This window comes from Festucalex cinctus, chromosome 19, assembly GCF_051991245.1.
Source record: "Festucalex cinctus isolate MCC-2025b chromosome 19, RoL_Fcin_1.0, whole genome shotgun sequence".
In the NCBI taxonomy this organism is placed as follows: Eukaryota; Metazoa; Chordata; class Actinopteri; order Syngnathiformes; family Syngnathidae; genus Festucalex; species Festucalex cinctus.
In genome coordinates this window covers 18,743,159-18,763,565 of record NC_135429.1, presented here as the reverse complement: position 1 = coordinate 18,763,565, position 20,407 = coordinate 18,743,159, and positions in this window count along the sequence as shown.

Below are 20,407 nucleotides of genomic sequence, written 5' to 3'. Positions count from 1 at the left end.
AAATTTTCAAAGTCCCATGCTGGCCAGAATTTTTTCAAAGTCCCATGCTGGCCAGAATTTTTTCTAAGTCTGACGCCTGGCCGAAAATTTTCAAAGTCCCATGCTGGCCAGAATTTTTTCTAAGTCTGATGACTGGCTGAAAATTGTCAAAGTCCCATGCTGGCTAGAATTTTTTCAAAGTCCCATGCTGGCCAGAATTTTTTCTAAGTCTGACGCCTGGCCAAAAATTTTCAAAGTCCCATGCTGGCCAGAATTTTTTCTAAGTCTGATGCCTGGCTGAAATATTTCAAAGTCCCATGCTGGCCAGAATTTTTTCTAAGTCTGACGCCTGGCCGAAAATTTTCAAAGTCCCAAGCTGGCCAGAATATTTTCAAAGTCCCATGCTGGCTGAAAATTTTCAAAGTCCCATGCTGGCCAGAATTTTTTCTAAGTCCCATGCAGGCCAGAATTTTTTCTAAGTCTGATGCCTGGGCTGAAAATTCTCAAAGTCCCATGCTGGCCAAAAATTTTCAAAGTCCCATGCTGGCCAGAATTTTTTCTAAGTCTGATGCCTGGCTGAAAATTTTCAAAGTCCCATGCTGGCCAGAATTTTTTCAAAGTCCCATGCAGGCCAGAATTTTTTCTAAGTCTGATGCCTGGGCTGAAAATTTTCAAAGTCCCATGCTGGCCAGAATTTTTTCTAAGTCTGATGCCTGGCTGAAAATTTTCAAAGTCCCATGCTGGCCAGAATTTTTTCTAAATCTGATGCCTGGCTGAAATATTTCAAAGTCCCATGCTGGCCAGAATTTTTTCTAAGTCTGACGCCTGGCCAAAAATTTTCAAAGTCCCATGCTGGCCAGAATTTTTTCTAAATCTGATGCCTGGCTGAAATATTTCAAAGTCCCATGCTGGCCAGAATTTTTTCTAAGTCTGACGCCTGGCCAAAAATTTTCAAAGTCCCATGCTGGCCAGATTTTTTTCTAAGTCCCATGCTGGCCAGAATATTTTCAAAGTCCCATGCTGGCCAAAAATTTTCAAAGTCCCATGCTGGCCAGAATTTTTTCTAAGTCTGATGCCTGGCTGAAAATTTTCAAAGTCCCATGCTGGCCAGAATTTTTTCAAAGTCCCATGCTGGCCAGAATTTTTTCTAAGTCTGACGCCTGGCCAAAAATTTTCAAAGTCCCATGCTGGCCAGAATTTTTTCAAAGTCCCATGCTGGCCAGAATTTTTTCTAAGTCTGATGCCTGTCTGAAATATTTCGAAGTCCCATGCTGGAAAGAATTTTTTCTAAGTCTGATGCCTGGCTGAAAATTTTCAAAGTCCCATGCTGGCCAGAATTTTTTCAAAGTCCCATGCTGGCCAGAATTTTTTCTAAGTCTGATGCCTGTCTGAAATATTTCGAAGTCCCATGCTGGCCAGAATTTTTTCAAAGTCCCATGCTGGCTAGAATTTTTTCTAAGTCTGATGCCTGGATGAAAATTTTCAAAGTCCCCTGCTGGCTAGAATTCTTTCAAAGTCCCATGCTGGCTAGAATTTTTTCGAAGTCCCATGCTGGAAAGAATTTTTTCTAAGTCTGATGCCTGGCTGAAAAATTTCAAAGTCCCATGCTGGCCAGAATTTTTTCAAAGTCCCATGCTGGCTAGAATTTTTTCTAAGTCTGATGCCTGGATGAAAATTTTCAAAGTCCCATGCTGGCTAGAATTTTTTCAAAGTCCCATGCTGGCCAGAATTTTTTCTAAGTCTGATGCCTGGCTGAAAATTTTCAAAGTCCCATGCTGGCCAGAATTTTTTCAAAGTCCCATGCTGGCCAGAATTTTTTCTAAGTCTGATGCCTAGCTGAAATTTTTCAAAGTCCCATGCTGGCCAGAATTTTTTCAAAGTCCCATGCTGGCCAGAATTTTTTCTAAGTCTGACGCCTCTCCGAAAATGTTCAAAGTTCCACACCAATCTTTTCAATAGCCTAGGTTAAAAGGGTTGCAGTACCGCCGGCCACCATCGGGGGGCGCTGCAGATAGGGCACCCGGTTCCCTATCTGGGGGCCTTTCCACCCAAACCGCAAAATGGAGTTGTCACGATTTCAGAAGGGAGCAATTTCAGACGAGGCACCTCCAGGGCCGAACAAGGGAGGCTCACCAGACTTATGTCCGACAAAGAGGAGGGTTGGGGCGGCCTCCTTGGGCAGACGGCCTGCTCTCTGGCCTGGTTGTCAAATTTTTTCAAATTCTGACGCCTGCCCGAAATATTTCAAAGTCCCACACCATTCATTTCAATAGCCTGGGTCACCAGGCCCGAAAATTTTCAAAGTCCCATGCTGGCCAGAATTTTTTCTAAGTCTGATGCCTGGCTGAAAATTTTCAAAGTCCCATGCTGGCCAGAATTTTTTCAAAGTCCCATGCTGGCCAGAATTTTTTCTAAGTCTGACGCCTGGCCGAAAATTTTCAAAGTCCCATGCTGGCCAGAATTTTTTCTAAGTCTGATGACTGGCTGAAAATTTTCAAAGTCCCATGCTGGCCAAAAATTTTCAAAGTCCCATGCTGGCCAGAATTTTTTCTAAGTCTGATGCCTGGCTGAAATATTTCAAAGTCCCATGCTGGCCAGAATTTTTTCTAAGTCTGATGCCTGGCTGAAATATTTCAAAGTCCCATGCTGGCCAAAAATTTTCAAAGTCCCATGCTGGCCAGAATTTCTTCTAAGTCTGATGCCTGGCTGAAAATTTTCAAAGTCCCATGCTGGCCAGAATTTTTTCAAAGTCCCATGCTGGCCAAAATTTTTTCTAAGTCTGACGCCTGGCCAAAAATTTTCAAAGTCCCATGCTGGCCAGAATTTTTTCAAAGTCCCATGCTGGCCAGAATTTTTTCTAAGTCTGATGCCTGTCTGAAATATTTCGAAGTCCCATGCTGGAAAGAATTTTTTCTAAGTCTGATGCCTGGCTGAAAAATTTCAAAGTCCCATGCTGGCCAGAATTTTTTCAAAGTCCCATGCTGGCCAGAATTTTTTCTAAGTCTGATGCCTGGATGAAAATTTTCAAAGTCCCATGCTGGCCAGAATTTTTTCAAAGTCCCATGCTGGCCAAAAATTTTCAAAGTCCCATGCTGGCCAGAATTTTTTCTAAGTCTGATGCCTGGCTGAAATATTTCAAAGTCCCATGCTGGCCAGAATTTTTTCTAAGTCTGATGCCTGGCTGAAAATTTTCAAAGTCCCATGCTGGCCAGAATTTTTTCTAAGTCTGACGCCTGGCCGAAAATTTTCAAAGTCCCATGCTGGCCAGAATTTTTTCAAAGTCCCATGCTGGCCAGAATTTTTTCTAAGTCTGATGCCTGGCTGAAAATTTTCAAAGTCCCATGCTGGCCAGAATTTTTTCAAAGTCCCATACTGGCCAGATTTTTTTCTAAGTCTGATGCCTGGCTGAAAATTTTCAAAGTCCCATGCTGGCCAGAATTTTTTCTAAGTCTGACGCCTGGCCGAAAATTTTCAAAGTCCCATGCTGGCCAGAATTTTTTCTAAGTCTGACGCCTGGCCAAAAATTTTCAAAGTCCCATGCTGGCCAGAATTTTTTCTAAGTCTGATGCCTGGCTGAAAATTTTCAAAGTCCCATGCTGGCCAGAATTTTTTCAAAGTCCCATGCTGGCCAGAATTTTTTCTAAGTCTGATGCCTGGCTGAAAATTTTCAAAGTCCCATGCTGGCCAGAATTTTTTCAAAGTCCCATACTGGCCAGAATTTTTTCTAAGTCTGACGCCTGGCCGAAAATTTTCAAAGTCCTATGCAGGCCAGAATTTTTCTAAGTCTGACGCCTGGCTGAAAATTTTCAAAGTCCCATGCTGGCCAGAATTTTTTCAAAGTCCCATACTGGCCAGATTTTTTTCTAAGTCTGATGCCTGGCTGAAATATTTCAAAGTCCCATGCTGGCCAGAATTTTTTCTAAGTCTGACGCCTGGCCGAAAATTTTCAAAGTCCCATGCTGGCCAGAATTTTTTCAAAGTCCCATGCTGGCCAGAATTTTTTCAAAGTCCCATACTGGCCAGATTTTTTTCTAAGTCTGATGCCTGGCTGAAAATTTTCAAAGTCCCATGCTGGCCAGAATTTTTTCTAAGTCTGACGCCTGGCCGAAAATTTTCAAAGTCCCATGCTGGCCAGAATTTTTTCAAAGTCCCATGCTGGCCAGAATTTTTTCTAAGTCTGATGCCTGGCTGAAAATTTTCAAAGTCCCATGCTGGCCAGAATTTTTTCAAAGTCCCATACTGGCCAGATTTTTTTCTAAGTCTGATGCCTGGCTGAAAATTTTCAAAGTCCCATGCTGGCCAGAATTTTTTCTAAGTCTGACGCCTGGCCGAAAATTTTCAAAGTCCCATGCTGGCCAGAATTTTTTCTAAGTGACGCCTGGCCAAAAATTTTCAAAGTCCCATGCTGGCCAGAATTTTTTCTAAATCTGATGCCTGGCTGAAAATTTTCAAAGTCCCATGCTGGCCAGAATTTTTTCTAAGTCTGACGCCTGGCCAAAAATTTTCAAAGTCCCATGCTGGCCAGAATTTTTTCTAAGTCTGATGCCTGGCTGAAAATTTTCAAAGTCCCATGCTGGCCAGAATTTTTTCAAAGTCCCATGCTGTCCAGAATTTTTTCTAAGTCTGACGCCTGGCTTAAAATTTTCAAAGTCCCATGCTGGCCAGAATTTTTTCAAAGTCCCATGCAGGCCAGAATTTTTTCTAAGTCTGATGCCTGGGCTGAAAATTTTCAAAGTCCCATGCTGGCCAGAATTTTTTCTAAGTCTGATGCCTGGCTGAAAATTTTCAAAGTCCCATGCTGGCCAGAATTTTTTCTAAGTCCCATGCTGGCCAGAAAATTTTCAAAGTCCCATGCTGGCCAGAATTTTTTCTAAGTCTGACGCCTGGCCGAAAATTTTCAAAGTCCCATGCTGGCCAGAATTTTTTCTAAGTCTGACGCCTGGCCAAAAATTTTCAAAGTCCCATGCTGGCCAGAATTTTTTCTAAATCTGATGCCTGGCTGAAAATTTTCAAAGTCCCATGCTGGCCAGAATTTTTTCTAAGTCTGACGCCTGGCCAAAAATTTTCAAAGTCCCATGCTGGCCAGAATTTTTTCTAAGTCTGATGCCTGGCTGAAAATTTTCAAAGTCCCATGCTGGCCAGAATTTTTTCAAAGTCCCATGCTGTCCAGAATTTTTTCTAAGTCTGACGCCTGGCTGAAAATTTTCAAAGTCCCATGCTGGCCAGAATTTTTTCAAAGTCCCATGCAGGCCAGAATTTTTTCTAAGTCTGATGCCTGGGCTGAAAATTTTCAAAGTCCCATGCTGGCCAGAATTTTTTCTAAGTCTGATGCCTGGCTGAAAATTTTCAAAGTCCCATGCTGGCCAGAATTTTTTCTAAGTCCCATGCTGGCCAGAAAATTTTCAAAGTCCCATGCTGGCCAGAATTTTTTCTAAGTCTGACGCCTGGCCGAAAATTTTCAAAGTCCCATGCTGGCCAGAATTTTTTCTAAGTCTGATGCCTGGCTGAAAATTTTCAAAGTCCCATGCTGGCCAGAATTTTTTCAAAGTCCCATACTGGCCAGATTTTTTTCTAAGTCTGATGCCTGGCTGAAAATTTTCAAAGTCCCATGCTGGCCAGAATTTTTTCTAAGTCTGACGCCTGGCCGAAAATTTTCAAAGTCCCATGCTGGCCAGAATTTTTTCTAAGTCTGACGCCTGGCCAAAAATTTTCAAAGTCCCATGCTGGCCAGAATTTTTTCTAAGTCTGATGCCTGGCTGAAAATTTTCAAAGTCCCATGCTGGCCAGAATTTTTTCAAAGTCCCATGCTGGCCAGAATTTTTTCTAAGTCTGATGCCTAGCTGAAATTTTTCAAAGTCCCATGCTGGCCAGAATTTTTTCAAAGTCCCATGCTGGCCAGAATTTTTTCTAAGTCTGATGCCTGGGCTGAAAATTTTCAAAGTCCCATGCTGGCCAGAATTTTTTCTAAGTCTGATGCCTGGCTGAAAATTTTCAAAGTCCCATGCTGGCCAGAATTTTTTCTAAGTCCCATACTGGCCAGAATTTTTTCTAAGTCTGACGCCTGGCCGAAAATTTTCAAAGTCCTATGCAGGCCAGAATTTTTCTAAGTCTGACGCCTGGCTGAAAATTTTCAAAGTCCCATGCTGGCCAGAATTTTTTCAAAGTCCCATACTGGACAGATTTTTTTCTAAGTCTGATGCCTGGCTGAAATATTTCAAAGTCCCATGCTGGCCAGAATTTTTTCTAAGTCTGACGCCTGGCCGAAAATTTTCAAAGTCCCATGCTGGCCAGAATTTTTTCAAAGTCCCATGCTGGCCAGAATTTTTTCTAAGTCTGACGCCTGGCCAAAAATTTTCAAAGTCCCATGCTGGCCAGAATTTTTTCTAAGTCTGATGCCTGGCTGAAAATTTTCAAAGTCCCATGCTGGCCAGAATTTTTTCAAAGTCCCATGCTGGCCAGAATTTTTTCTAAGTCCCATGCTGGCCAGAATTTTTTCAAAGTCCCATGCTGGCCAGAATTTTTTCAAAGTCCCATGCTGGCCAGAATTTTTTCTAAGTCTGATGCCTGGGCTGAAAATTTTCAAAGTCCCATGCTGGCCAGAATTTTTTCTAAGTCTGATGCCTGGCTGAAAATTTTCAAAGTCCCATGCTGGCCAGAATTTTTTCTAAGTCCCATGCTGGCCAGAAAATTTTCAAAGTCCCATGCTGGCCAGAATTTTTTCTAAGTCTGACGCCTGGCCAAAAATTTTCAAAGTCCCATGCTGGCCAGAATTTTTTCTAAGTCTGACGCCTGGCCGAAAATTTTCAAAGTCCCATGCTGGCCAGAATTTTTTCTAAGTCTGACGCCTGGCCGAAAATTTTCAAAGTCCCATGCTGGCCAGATTTTTTTCTAAGTCCCATGCTGGCCAGAATATTTTCAAAGTCCCATGCTGGCCAAAAATTTTCAAAGTCCCATGCTGGCCAGAATTTTTTCTAAGTCTGATGCCTGGCTGAAAATTTTCAAAGTCCCATGCTGGCCAGAATTTTTTCAAAGTCCCATGCTGGCCAGAATTTTTTCTAAGTCTGACGCCTGGCCAAAAATTTTCAAAGTCCCATGCTGGCCAGAATTTTTTCAAAGTCCCATGCTGGCCAGAATTTTTTCTAAGTCTGATGCCTGGCTGAAAATTTTCAAAGTCCCATGCTGGCCAGAATTTTTTCTAAGTCCCATGCTGGCTAGAATTTTTTCGAAGTCCCATGCTGGAAAGAATTTTTTCTAAGTCTGATGCCTGGCTGAAAAATTTCAAAGTCCCATGCTGGCCAGAATTTTTTCAAAGTCCCATGCTGGCTAGAATTTTTTCAAAGTCCCATGCTGGCCAGAATTTTTTCTAAGTCTGATGCCTGGCTGAAAATTTTCAAAGTCCCATGCTGGCCAGAATTTTTTCTAAGTCTGACGCCTGGCCGAAAATTTTCAAAGTCCCATGCTGGCCAGAATTTTTTCAAAGTCCCATGCTGGCCAGAATTTTTTCTAAGTCTGATGCCTGGCTGAAAATTTTCAAAGTCCCATGCTGGCCAGAATTTTTTCAAAGTCCCATACTGGCCAGATTTTTTTCTAAGTCTGATGCCTGGCTGAAAATTTTCAAAGTCCCATGCTGGCCAGAATTTTTTCTAAGTCTGACGCCTGGCCGAAAATTTTCAAAGTCCCATGCTGGCCAGATTTTTTTCAAAGTCCCATGCTGGCCAGAATTTTTTCTAAGTCTGATGCCTGGCTGAAAATTTTCAAAGTCCCATGCTGGCCAGAATTTTTTCAAAGTCCCATACTGGCCAGATTTTTTTCTAAGTCTGATGCCTGGCTGAAAATTTTCAAAGTCCCATGCTGGCCAGAATTTTTTCAAAGTCCCATGCTGGCCAGAATTTTTTCTAAGTCTGACGCCTGGCCAAAAATTTTCAAAGTCCCATGCTGGCCAGAATTTTTTCAAAGTCCCATGCTGGCTAGAATTTTTTCAAAGTCCCATGCTGGCCAGAATTTTTTCTAAGTCTGATGCCTGGCTGAAAATTTTCAAAGTCCCATGCTGGCCAGAATTTTTTCAAAGTCCCATGCTGGCCAGAATTTTTTCTAAGTCTGATGCCTGGCTGAAAATTTTCAAAGTCCCATGCTGGCCAGAATTTTTTCAAAGTCCCATACTGGCCAGATTTTTTTCTAAGTCTGATGCCTGGCTGAAAATTTTCAAAGTCCCATGCTGGCCAGAATTTTTTCTAAGTCTGACGCCTGGCCGAAAATTTTCAAAGTCCCATGCTGGCCAGAATTTTTTCAAAGTCCCATGCTGGCCAGAATTTTTTCTAAGTCTGATGCCTGGCTGAAAATTTTCAAAGTCCCATGCTGGCCAGAATTTTTTCTAAGTCTGATGCCTGGCTGAAAATTTTCAAAGTCCCATGCTGGTCAGAATTTTTTCAAAGTCCCATACTGGCCAGAATTTTTTCTAAGTCTGATGCCTAGCTGAAATTTTTCAAAGTCCCATGCTGGCCAGAATTTTTTCAAAGTCCCATGCTGTCCAGAATTTTTTCTAAGTCTGACGCCTGGCTGAAAATTTTCAAAGTCCCATGCTGGCCAGAATTTTTTCAAAGTCCCATGCTGGCCAGAATTTTTTCTAAGTCTGATGCCTGGCTGAAAATTTTCAAAGTCCCATGCTGGCCAGAATTTTTTCTAAGTCCCATGCTGGCCAGAAAATTTTCAAAGTCCCATGCTGGCCAGAATTTTTTCTAAGTCTGACGCCTGGCCGAAAATTTTCAAAGTCCCATGCTGGCCAGAATTTTTTCAAAGTCCCATGCTGGCCAGAATTTTTTCTAAGTCCCATACTGGCCAGAATTTTTTCTAAGTCTGACGCCTGGCCGAAAATTTTCAAAGTCCTATGCAGGCCAGAATTTTTCTAAGTCTGACGCCTGGCTGAAAATTTTCAAAGTCCCATGCTGGCCAGAATTTTTTCAAAGTCCCATACTGGCCAGATTTTTTTCTAAGTCTGATGCCTGGCTGAAATATTTCAAAGTCCCATGCTGGCCAGAATTTTTTCTAAGTCTGACGCCTGGCCGAAAATTTTCAAAGTCCCATGCTGGCCAGAATTTTTTCAAAGTCCCATGCTGGCCAGAATTTTTTCCAAGTCTGATGCCTGGCTGAAAATTTTCAAAGTCCCATGCTGGCCAGAATTTTTTCAAAGTCCCATACTGGCCAGATTTTTTTCTAAGTCTGATGCCTGGCTGAAAATTTTCAAAGTCCCATGCTGGCCAGAATTTTTTCTAAGTCTGACGCCTGGCCGAAAATTTTCAAAGTCCCATGCTGGCCAGAATTTTTTCTAAGTCTGACGCCTGGCCAAAAATTTTCAAAGTCCCATGCTGGCCAGAATTTTTTCTAAGTCTGATGCCTGGCTGAAAATTTTCAAAGTCCCATGCTGGCCAGAATTTTTTCAAAGTCCCATGCTGGCCAGAATTTTTTCTAAGTCTGATGCCTAGCTGAAATTTTTCAAAGTCCCATGCTGGCCAGAATTTTTTCAAAGTCCCATGCTGTCCAGAATTTTTTCTAAGTCTGACGCCTGGCTGAAAATTTTCAAAGTCCCATGCTGGCCAGAATTTTTTCAAAGTCCCATGCAGGCCAGAATTTTTTCTAAGTCTGATGCCTGGGCTGAAAATTTTCAAAGTCCCATGCTGGCCAGAATTTTTTCTAAGTCCCATGCTGGCCAGAAAATTTTCAAAGTCCCATGCTGGCCAGAATTTTTTCTAAGTCTGACGCCTGGCCGAAAATTTTCAAAGTCCCATGCTGGCCAGAATTTTTTCAAAGTCCCATGCTGGCCAGAATTTTTTCTAAGTCTGACGCCTGGCCAAAAATTTTCAAAGTCCCATGCTGGCCAGAATTTTTTCTAAGTCTGATGCCTGGCTGAAAATTTTCAAAGTCCCATGCTGGCCAGAATTTTTTCAAAGTCCCATGCTGGCCAGAATTTTTTCTAAGTCTGATGCCTAGCTGAAATTTTTCAAAGTCCCATGCTGGCCAGAATTTTTTCAAAGTCCCATGCTGTCCAGAATTTTTTCTAAGTCTGACGCCTGGCTGAAAATTTTCAAAGTCCCATGCTGGCCAGAATTTTTTCAAAGTCCCATGCAGGCCAGAATTTTTTCTAAGTCTGACGCCTGGCCGAAAATTTTCAAAGTCCCATGCTGGCCAGAATTTTTTCTAAGTCTGACGCCTGGCCAAAAATTTTCAAAGTCCCATGCTGGCCAGAATTTTTTCTAAGTCTGATGCCTGGCTGAAAATTTTCAAAGTCCCATGCTGGCCAGAATTTTTTCAAAGTCCCATGCTGGCCAGAATTTTTTCTAAGTCTGATGCCTAGCTGAAATTTTTCAAAGTCCCATGCTGGCCAGAATTTTTTCAAAGTCCCATGCTGTCCAGAATTTTTTCTAAGTCTGACGCCTGGCTGAAAATTTTCAAAGTCCCATGCTGGCCAGAATTTTTTCAAAGTCCCATGCAGGCCAGAATTTTTTCTAAGTCTGATGCCTGGGCTGAAAATTTTCAAAGTCCCATGCTGGCCAGAATTTTTTCTAAGTCCCATGCTGGCCAGAAAATTTTCAAAGTCCCATGCTGGCCAGAATTTTTTCTAAGTCTGACGCCTGGCCGAAAATTTTCAAAGTCCCATGCTGGCCAGAATTTTTTCAAAGTCCCATGCTGGCCAGAATTTTTTCTAAGTCTGATGCCTGGCTGAAAATTTTCAAAGTCCCATGCTGGCCAGAATTTTTTCAAAGTCCCATACTGGCCAGATTTTTTTCTAAGTCTGATGCCTGGCTGAAAATTTTCAAAGTCCCATGCTGGCCAGAATTTTTTCTAAGTCTGACGCCTGGCCGAAAATTTTCAAAGTCCCATGCTGGCCAGATTTTTTTCAAAGTCCCATGCTGGCCAGAATTTTTTCTAAGTCTGACGCCTGGCCGAAAATTTTCAAAGTCCCATGCTGGCCAGAATTTTTTCTAAGTCTGATGCCTGGCTGAAAATTTTCAAAGTCCCATGCTGGCCAGAATTTTTTCAAAGTCCCATGCTGGCCAGAATTTTTTCTAAGTCTGATGCCTAGCTGAAATTTTTCAAAGTCCCATGCTGGCCAGAATTTTTTCAAAGTCCCATGCTGGCCAGAATTTTTTCTAAGTCTGATGCCTGGGCTGAAAATTTTCAAAGTCCCATGCTGGCCAGAATTTTTTCTAAGTCTGATGCCTGGCTGAAAATTTTCAAAGTCCCATGCTGGCCAGAATTTTTTCTAAGTCCCATGCTGGCCAGAAAATTTTCAAAGTCCCATGCTGGCCAGAATTTTTTCTAAGTCTGACGCCTGGCCAAAAATTTTCAAAGTCCCATGCTGGCCAGAATTTTTTCTAAGTCTGACGCCTGGCCGAAAATTTTCAAAGTCCCATGCTGGCCAGAATTTTTTCTAAGTCTGACGCCTGGCCGAAAATTTTCAAAGTCCCATGCTGGCCAGATTTTTTTCTAAGTCCCATGCTGGCCAGAATATTTTCAAAGTCCCATGCTGGCCAAAAATTTTCAAAGTCCCATGCTGGCCAGAATTTTTTCTAAGTCTGATGCCTGGCTGAAAATTTTCAAAGTCCCATGCTGGCCAGAATTTTTTCAAAGTCCCATGCTGGCCAGAATTTTTTCTAAGTCTGACGCCTGGCCGAAAATTTTCAAAGTCCCATGCTGGCCAGAATTTTTTCAAAGTCCCATGCTGGCCAGAATTTTTTCTAAGTCTGATGCCTGGCTGAAAATTTTCAAAGTCCCATGCTGGCCAGAATTTTTTCAAAGTCCCATACTGGCCAGATTTTTTTCTAAGTCTGATGCCTGGCTGAAAATTTTCAAAGTCCCATGCTGGCCAGAATTTTTTCTAAGTCTGACGCCTGGCCGAAAATTTTCAAAGTCCCATGCTGGCCAGAATTTTTTCAAAGTCCCATGCTGGCCAGAATTTTTTCTAAGTCTGATGCCTGGCTGAAATATTTCAAAGTCCCATGCTGGCCAGAATTTTTTCAAAGTCCCATGCTGGCCAGAATTTTTTCTAAGTCTGACGCCTGGCTGAAAATTTTCAAAGTCCCATGCTGGCCAGAATTTTTTCAAAGTCCCATGCAGGCCAGAATTTTTTCTAAGTCTGATGCCTGGGCTGAAAATTTTCAAAGTCCCATGCTGGCCAGAATTTTTTCTAAGTCTGATGCCTGGCTGAAAATTTTCAAAGTCCCATGCTGGCCAGAATTTTTTCTAAGTCCCATGCTGGCCAGAAAATTTTCAAAGTCCCATGCTGGCCAGAATTTTTTCTAAGTCTGACGCCTGGCCGAAAATTTTCAAAGTCCCATGCTGGCCAGAATTTTTTCAAAGTCCCATGCTGGCCAGAATTTTTTCTAAGTCCCATACTGGCCAGAATTTTTTCTAAGTCTGACGCCTGGCCGAAAATTTTCAAAGTCCTATGCAGGCCAAAATTTTTCTAAGTCTGACGCCTGGCTGAAAATTTTCAAAGTCCCATGCTGGCCAGAATTTTTTCAAAGTCCCATACTGGCCAGATTTTTTTCTAAGTCTGATGCCTGGCTGAAATATTTCAAAGTCCCATGCTGGCCAGAATTTTTTCTAAGTCTGACGCCTGGCCGAAAATTTTCAAAGTCCCATGCTGGCCAGAATTTTTTCAAAGTCCCATGCTGGCCAGAATTTTTTCAAAGTCCCATGCTGGCCAGAATTTTTTCTAAGTCTGACGCCTGGCCGAAAATTTTCAAAGTCCCATGCTGGCCAGAATTTTTTCAAAGTCCCATGCTGGCCAGAATTTTTTCTAAGTCTGATGCCTGGCTGAAAATTTTCAAAGTCCCATGCTGGCCAGAATTTTTTCAAAGTCCCATACTGGCCAGATTTTTTTCTAAGTCTGATGCCTGGCTGAAAATTTTCAAAGTCCCATGCTGGCCAGAATTTTTTCAAAGTCCCATGCTGGCCAGAATTTTTTCTAAGTCTGATGCCTAGCTGAAATTTTTCAAAGTCCCATGCTGGCCAGAATTTTTTCAAAGTCCCATGCTGTCCAGAATTTTTTCTAAGTCTGACGCCTGGCTGAAAATTTTCAAAGTCCCATGCTGGCCAGAATTTTTTCAAAGTCCCATGCAGGCCAGAATTTTTTCTAAGTCTGATGCCTGGGCTGAAAATTTTCAAAGTCCCATGCTGGCCAGAATTTTTTCTAAGTCTGATGCCTGGCTGAAAATTTTCAAAGTCCCATGCTGGCCAGAATTTTTTCTAAGTCCCATGCTGGCCAGAAAATTTTCAAAGTCCCATGCTGGCCAGAATTTTTTCTAAGTCTGACGCCTGGCCGAAAATTTTCAAAGTCCCATGCTGGCCAGAATTTTTTCAAAGTCCCATGCTGGCCAGAATTTTTTCTAAGTCTGATGCCTGGCTGAAAATTTTCAAAGTCCCATGCTGGCCAGAATTTTTTCAAAGTCCCATACTGGCCAGATTTTTTTCTAAGTCTGATGCCTGGCTGAAAATTTTCAAAGTCCCATGCTGGCCAGAATTTTTTCTAAGTCTGACGCCTGGCCGAAAATTTTCAAAGTCCCATGCTGGCCAGAATTTTTTCAAAGTCCCATGCTGGCCAGAATTTTTTCTAAGTCTGATGCCTGGCTGAAATATTTCAAAGTCCCATGCTGGCCAGAATTTTTTCAAAGTCCCATGCTGGCCAGAATTTTTTCTAAGTCTGACGCCTGGCTGAAAATTGTCAAAGTCCCATGCTGGCCAGAATTTTTTCAAAGTCCCATGCAGGCCAGAATTTTTTCTAAGTCTGACGCCTGGCCGAAAATTTTCAAAGTCCCATGCTGGCCAGAATTTTTTCAAAGTCCCATGCTGGCCAGAATTTTTTCAAAGTCCCATGCTGGCCAGAATTTTTTCTAAGTCTGATGCCTAGCTGAAATTTTTCAAAGTCCCATGCTGGCCAGAATTTTTTCAAAGTCCCATGCTGTCCAGAATTTTTTCTAAGTCTGACGCCTGGCTGAAAATTTTCAAAGTCCCATGCTGGCCAGAATTTTTTCTAAGTCTGATGCCTGGCTGAAAATTTTCAAAGTCCCATGCTGGCCAGAATTTTTTCTAAGTCCCATGCTGGCCAGAAAATTTTCAAAGTCCCATGCTGGCCAGAATTTTTTCTAAGTCTGACGCCTGGCCGAAAATTTTCAAAGTCCCATGCTGGCCAGAATTTTTTCAAAGTCCCATGCTGGCCAGAATTTTTTCTAAGTCTGATGCCTGGCTGAAAATTTTCAAAGTCCCATGCTGGCCAGAATTTTTTCAAAGTCCCATACTGGCCAGATTTTTTTCTAAGTCTGATGCCTGGCTGAAAATTTTCAAAGTCCCATGCTGGCCAGAATTTTTTCTAAGTCTGACGCCTGGCCGAAAATTTTCAAAGTCCCATGCTGGCCAGAATTTTTTCTAAGTCTGACGCCTGGCCAAAAATTTTCAAAGTCCCATGCTGGCCAGAATTTTTTCTAAGTCTGATGCCTGGCTGAAAATTTTCAAAGTCCCATGCTGGCCAGAATTTTTTCAAAGTCCCATGCTGGCCAGAATTTTTTCTAAGTCTGATGCCTAGCTGAAATTTTTCAAAGTCCCATGCTGGCCAGAATTTTTTCAAAGTCCCATGCTGGCCAGAATTTTTTCTAAGTCTGACGCCTGGCCGAAAATTTTCAAAGTCCCATGCTGGCCAGAATTTTTTCTAAGTCTGACGCCTGGCCGAAAATTTTCAAAGTCCCATGCTGGCCAGATTTTTTTCTAAGTCCCATGCTGGCCAGAATATTTTCAAAGTCCCATGCTGGCCAAAAATTTTCAAAGTCCCATGCTGGCCAGAATTTTTTCTAAGTCTGATGCCTGGCTGAAAATTTTCAAAGTCCCATGCTGGCCAGAATTTTTTCAAAGTCCCATGCTGGCCAGAATTTTTTCTAAGTCTGACGCCTGGCCAAAAATTTTCAAAGTCCCATGCTGGCCAGAATTTTTTCAAAGTCCCATGCTGGCCAGAATTTTTTCTAAGTCTGATGCCTGGCTGAAAATTTTCAAAGTCCCATGCTGGCCAGAATTTTTTCTAAGTCCCATGCTGGCTAGAATTTTTTCGAAGTCCCATGCTGGAAAGAATTTTTTCTAAGTCTGATGCCTGGCTGAAAAATTTCAAAGTCCCATGCTGGCCAGAATTTTTTCAAAGTCCCATGCTGGCTAGAATTTTTTCAAAGTCCCATGCTGGCCAGAATTTTTTCTAAGTCTGATGCCTGGCTGAAAATTTTCAAAGTCCCATGCTGGCCAGAATTTTTTCTAAGTCTGACGCCTGGCCAAAAATTTTCAAAGTCCCATGCTGGCCAGAATTTTTTCAAAGTCTGATGCCTGGCTGAAAATTTTCAAAGTCCCATGCTGGCCAGAATTTTTTCAAAGTCCCATGCTGGCCAGAATTTTTTCAAAGTCCCATACTGGCCAGATTTTTTTCTAAGTCTGATGCCTGGCTGAAAATTTTCAAAGTCCCATGCTGGCCAGAATTTTTTCTAAGTCTGACGCCTGGCCGAAAATTTTCAAAGTCCCATGCTGGCCAGAATTTTTTCAAAGTCCCATGCTGGCCAGAATTTTTTCTAAGTCTGATGCCTGGCTGAAAATTTTCAAAGTCCCATGCTGGCCAGAATTTTTTCTAAGTCTGATGCCTGGCTGAAAATTTTCAAAGTCCCATGCTGGCCAGAATTTTTTCAAAGTCCCATACTGGCCAGAATTTTTTCTAAGTCTGATGCCTAGCTGAAATTTTTCAAAGTCCCATGCTGGCCAGAATTTTTTCAAAGTCCCATGCTGTCCAGAATTTTTTCTAAGTCTGACGCCTGGCTGAAAATTTTCAAAGTCCCATGCTGGCCAGAATTTTTTCAAAGTCCCATGCTGGCCAGAATTTTTTCTAAGTCTGATGCCTGGCTGAAAATTTTCAAAGTCCCATGCTGGCCAGAATTTTTTCTAAGTCCCATGCTGGCCAGAAAATTTTCAAAGTCCCATGCTGGCCAGAATTTTTTCTAAGTCTGACGCCTGGCCGAAAATTTTCAAAGTCCCATGCTGGCCAGAATTTTTTCAAAGTCCCATGCTGGCCAGAATTTTTTCTAAGTCCCATGCTGGCCAGAAAATTTTCAAAGTCCCATGCTGGCCAGAATTTTTTCTAAGTCTGACGCCTGGCCGAAAATTTTCAAAGTCCCATGCTGGCCAGAATTTTTTCTAAGTCTGATGCCTGGCTGAAAATTTTCAAAGTCCCATGCTGGCCAGAATATTTTCAAAGTCCCATGCTGGCCAGAATTTTTTCTAAGTCTGACGCCTGGCCAAAAATTTTCAAAGTCCCATGCTGGCCAGAATTTTTTTCTAAGTCCCATGCTGGTCAGAATTTTTTCTAAGTCTGATGCCTGGCTGAAATATTTCAAAGTCCTATGCAGGCCAGAATTTTTTCTAAGTCTGATGCCTGTCTGAAATATTTCGAAGTCCCATGCTGGAAAGAATTTTTTCTAAGTCTGATGCCTAGCTGAAATATTTCAAAGTCCTATGCAGGCCAGAATTTTTTCTAAGTCTGACGCCTGGCCAAAAATTTTCAAAGTCCCATGCTGGCCAGAATTTTTTCTAAGTCCCATGCTGGCCAGAATTTTTTCTAAGTCTGACGCCTGGCCGAAAATTTTCAAAGTCCCATGCTGGCCAGAATTTTTTCAAAGTCCCATGCTGGCCAGAATTTTTTCTAAGTCTGATGCCTGGCTGAAAATTTTCAAAGTCCCATGCTGGCCAGAATTTTTTCAAAGTCCCATGCTGGCCAGAATTTTTTCTAAGTCTGATGCCTGGCTGAAAATTTTCAAAGTCCCATGCTGGCCAGAATATTTTCAAAGTCCCATGCTGGCCAGAATTTTTTCTAAGTCTGACGCCTGGCCAAAAATTTTCAAAGTCCCATGCTGGCCAGAATTTTTTTCTAAGTCCCATGCTGGTCAGAATTTTTTCTAAGTCTGATGCCTGGCTGAAATATTTCAAAGTCCTATGCAGGCCAGAATTTTTTCTAAGTCTGATGCCTGGCCGAAAATTTTCAAAGTCCCATGCTGGCCAGAAATTTTTTCTGTCTGACGCCTGGCTGAAAATTTTCAAAGTCCCATGCTGGCCAGAATTTTTTCTAAGTCCCATGCTGGCCAGAATTTTTTCAAAGTCCCATGCTGGCCAGAATTTTTTCTAAGTCTGATGCCTGGCTGAAAATTTTCAGTCACATGCTGGCCAGAATTTTTTCTAAGTCTGATGCCTGGCTGTAAAATGTTCAAAGTCCCATGCTGGCCAGAATTTTTTCAAAGTCCCTGCTGGCCAGAATTTTTTCTAAGTCTGACGCCTGGCTGAAAATCTTCAAAGTCCCATGCTGGCCAGAATTTTTTCTAAGTCTGATGCCTGGCTGAAAATTTTCAAAGTCCCATGCTGGCCAGAATTTTTTCAAAGTCCCATGCTGGCCAGAATTTTTTCTAAGTCTGATGCCTGGCTGAAATATTTCAAAGTCCCATGCTGGCCAGAATTTTTTCAAAGTCCCATGCTGGCCAGAATTTTTTCTAAGTCTGATGCCTGGCTGAAATATTTCAAAGTCCTATGCAGGCCAAATTTTTTTCTGTCTGACGCCTGGCTGAAAATTTTCAAAGTCCCATGCTGGCCAGAATTTTTTCAAAGTCCCATGCTGGCCAGAATTTTTTCTAAGTCTGATGCCTGTCTGAAATATTTCGAAGTCCCATGCTGGAAAGAATTTTTTCTAAGTCTGATGCCTGGCTGAAAAATTTCAAAGTCCCATGCTGGCCAGAATTTTTTCTAAGTCTGATGCCTAGCTGAAATTTTTCAAAGTCCCATGCTGGCCAGAATTTTTTCTAAGTCTGATGCCTGGCTGAAAATGTTCAAAGTCCCTGCTGGCCAGAATTTTTTCTAAGTCTGACGCCTGGCCAAAAATTTTCAAAGTCCCATGCTGGCCAGAATTTTTTCTAAGTCTGATGCCTGGCCAAAAATTTTCAAAGTCCCTTACTGGCCAGAATTTTTTCTAAGTCCCATGCTGGCCAGAATTTTTTCTAAGTCCCATGCTGGCCAGAATTTTTTCTAAGTCTGATGCCTGGCTGAAATATTTCAAAGTCCCTTACTGGCCAGAATTTTTTCTAAGTCTGATGCCTGGCCAAAAATTTTCAAAGTCCCTTACTGGCCAGAATTTTTTCTAAGTCCCATGCTGGCCAGAATTTTTTCTAAGTCCCATGCTGGCCAGAATTTTTTCTAAGTCTGATGCCTGGCTGAAATATTTCAAAGTCCTATGCAGGCCAGAATTTTTTCTAAGTCTGACGCCTGGCCAAAAATTTTCAAAGTCCCATGCTGGCCAGAATTTTTTCAAAGTCCCATGCTGGCCAGAATTTTTTCTAAGTCTGACGCCTGGCCGAAATATTTCAAAGTCCCTTACTGGCCAGAATTTTTTCTAAGTCCCATGCTGGCCAGAATATTTTCAAAGTCCCATGCTGGCCAGAATTTTTTCTAAGTCTGATGCCTGGCTGAAATATTTCAAAGTCCTATGCAGGCCAGAATTTTTTCTAAGTCTGACGCCTGGCCAAAAATTTTCAAAGTCCCATGCTGGCCAGAATTTTTTCAAAGTCCCATGCTGGTCAGAATTTTTTCTAAGTCTGATGCCTGGCTGAAAATTTTCAAAGTCCCATGCTGGCCAGAATTTTTTTCTAAGTCTGATGCCTGGCTGAAAATTTTCAAAGTCCCATGCTGGCCAGAATATTTTCAAAGTCCCATGCTGGCCAGAATTTTTTCTAAGTCTGACGCCTGGCCAAAAATTTTCAAAGTCCCATGCTGGCCAGAATTTTTTCAAAGTCCCATGCTGGCCAGAATTTTTTCTAAGTCTGACGCCTGGCCGAAAATGTTCAAAGTCCCATGCTGGCCAGAATTTTTTCAAAGTCCCATGCTGGTCAGAATTTTTTCTAAGTCTGATGCCTGGCTGAAAATTTTCAAAGTCCCATGCTGGCCAGAATTTTTTTCTAAGTCTGATGCCTGGCTGAAAATTTTCAAAGTCCCATGCTGGCCAGAATTTTTTCTAAGTCTGATGCCTGGCTGAAAATTTTCAAAGTCCCATGCTGGCCAGAATATTTTCAAAGTCCCATGCTGGCCAGAATTTTTTCAAAGTCCCATGCTGGCCAGAATTTTTTCTAAGTCTGATGCCTGGCTGAAAATGTTCAAAGTCCCATGCTGGCCAGAATTTTTTCTAAGTCTGATGCCTGGCTGAAAATTTTCAAAGTCCCATGCTGGCCAGAATTTTTTCTAAGTCTGATGCCTGGCTGAAAATTTTCAAAGTCCCATGCTGGCCAGAATTTTTTCTAAGTCTGATGCCTGGCTGAAAATTTTCGAAGTCCCATGCTGGCCAGAATTTTTTCTAAGTCTGACGCCTGGCCAAAAATTTTCAAAGTCCCATGCTGGCCAGAATTTTTTCAAAGTCCCATGCTGGCCAGAATTTTTTCTAAGTCTGACGCCTGGCCGAAAATTTTCAAAGTCCCATGCTGGCCAGATTTTTTTCTAAGTCCCATGCTGGCCAGAATTTTTTCTAAGTCTGATGCCTGTCTGAAATATTTCGAAGTCCCATGCTGGAAAGAATTTTTTCTAAGTCTTATGCCTGGCTGAAAAATTTCAAAGTCCCATGCTGGCCAGAATTTTTTCTAAGTCTGATGCCTAGCTGAAATTTTTCAAAGTCCCATGCTGGCCAGAATATTTTCAAAGTCCCATGCTGGCCAGAATTTTTTCTAAGTCTGACGCCTGGCCAAAAATTTTCAAAGTCCCATGCTGGCCAGAATTTTTTCAAAGTCCCATGCTGGCCAGAATTTTTTCTAAGTCTGACGCCTGGCCGAAAATGTTCAAAGTCCCATGCTGGCCAGAATTTTTTCAAAGTCCCATGCTGGTCAGAATTTTTTCTAAGTCTGATGCCTGGCTGAAAATTTTCAAAGTCCCATGCTGGCCAGAATTTTTTTCTAAGTCTGATGCCTGGCTGAAAATTTTCAAAGTCCCATGCTGGCCAGAATTTTTTCTAAGTCTGATGCCTGGCTGAAAATTTTCAAAGTCCCATGCTGGCCAGAATATTTTCAAAGTCCCATGCTGGCCAGAATTTTTTCAAAGTCCCATGCTGGCCAGAATTTTTTCTAAGTCTGATGCCTGGCTGAAAATGTTCAAAGTCCCATGCTGGCCAGAATTTTTTCTAAGTCTGATGCCTGGCTGAAAATTTTCAAAGTCCCATGCTGGCCAGAATTTTTTCTAAGTCTGATGCCTGGCTGAAAATTTTCAAAGTCCCATGCTGGCCAGAATTTTTTCTAAGTCTGATGCCTGGCTGAAAATTTTCGAAGTCCCATGCTGGCCAGAATTTTTTCTAAGTCTGACGCCTGGCCAAAAATTTTCAAAGTCCCATGCTGGC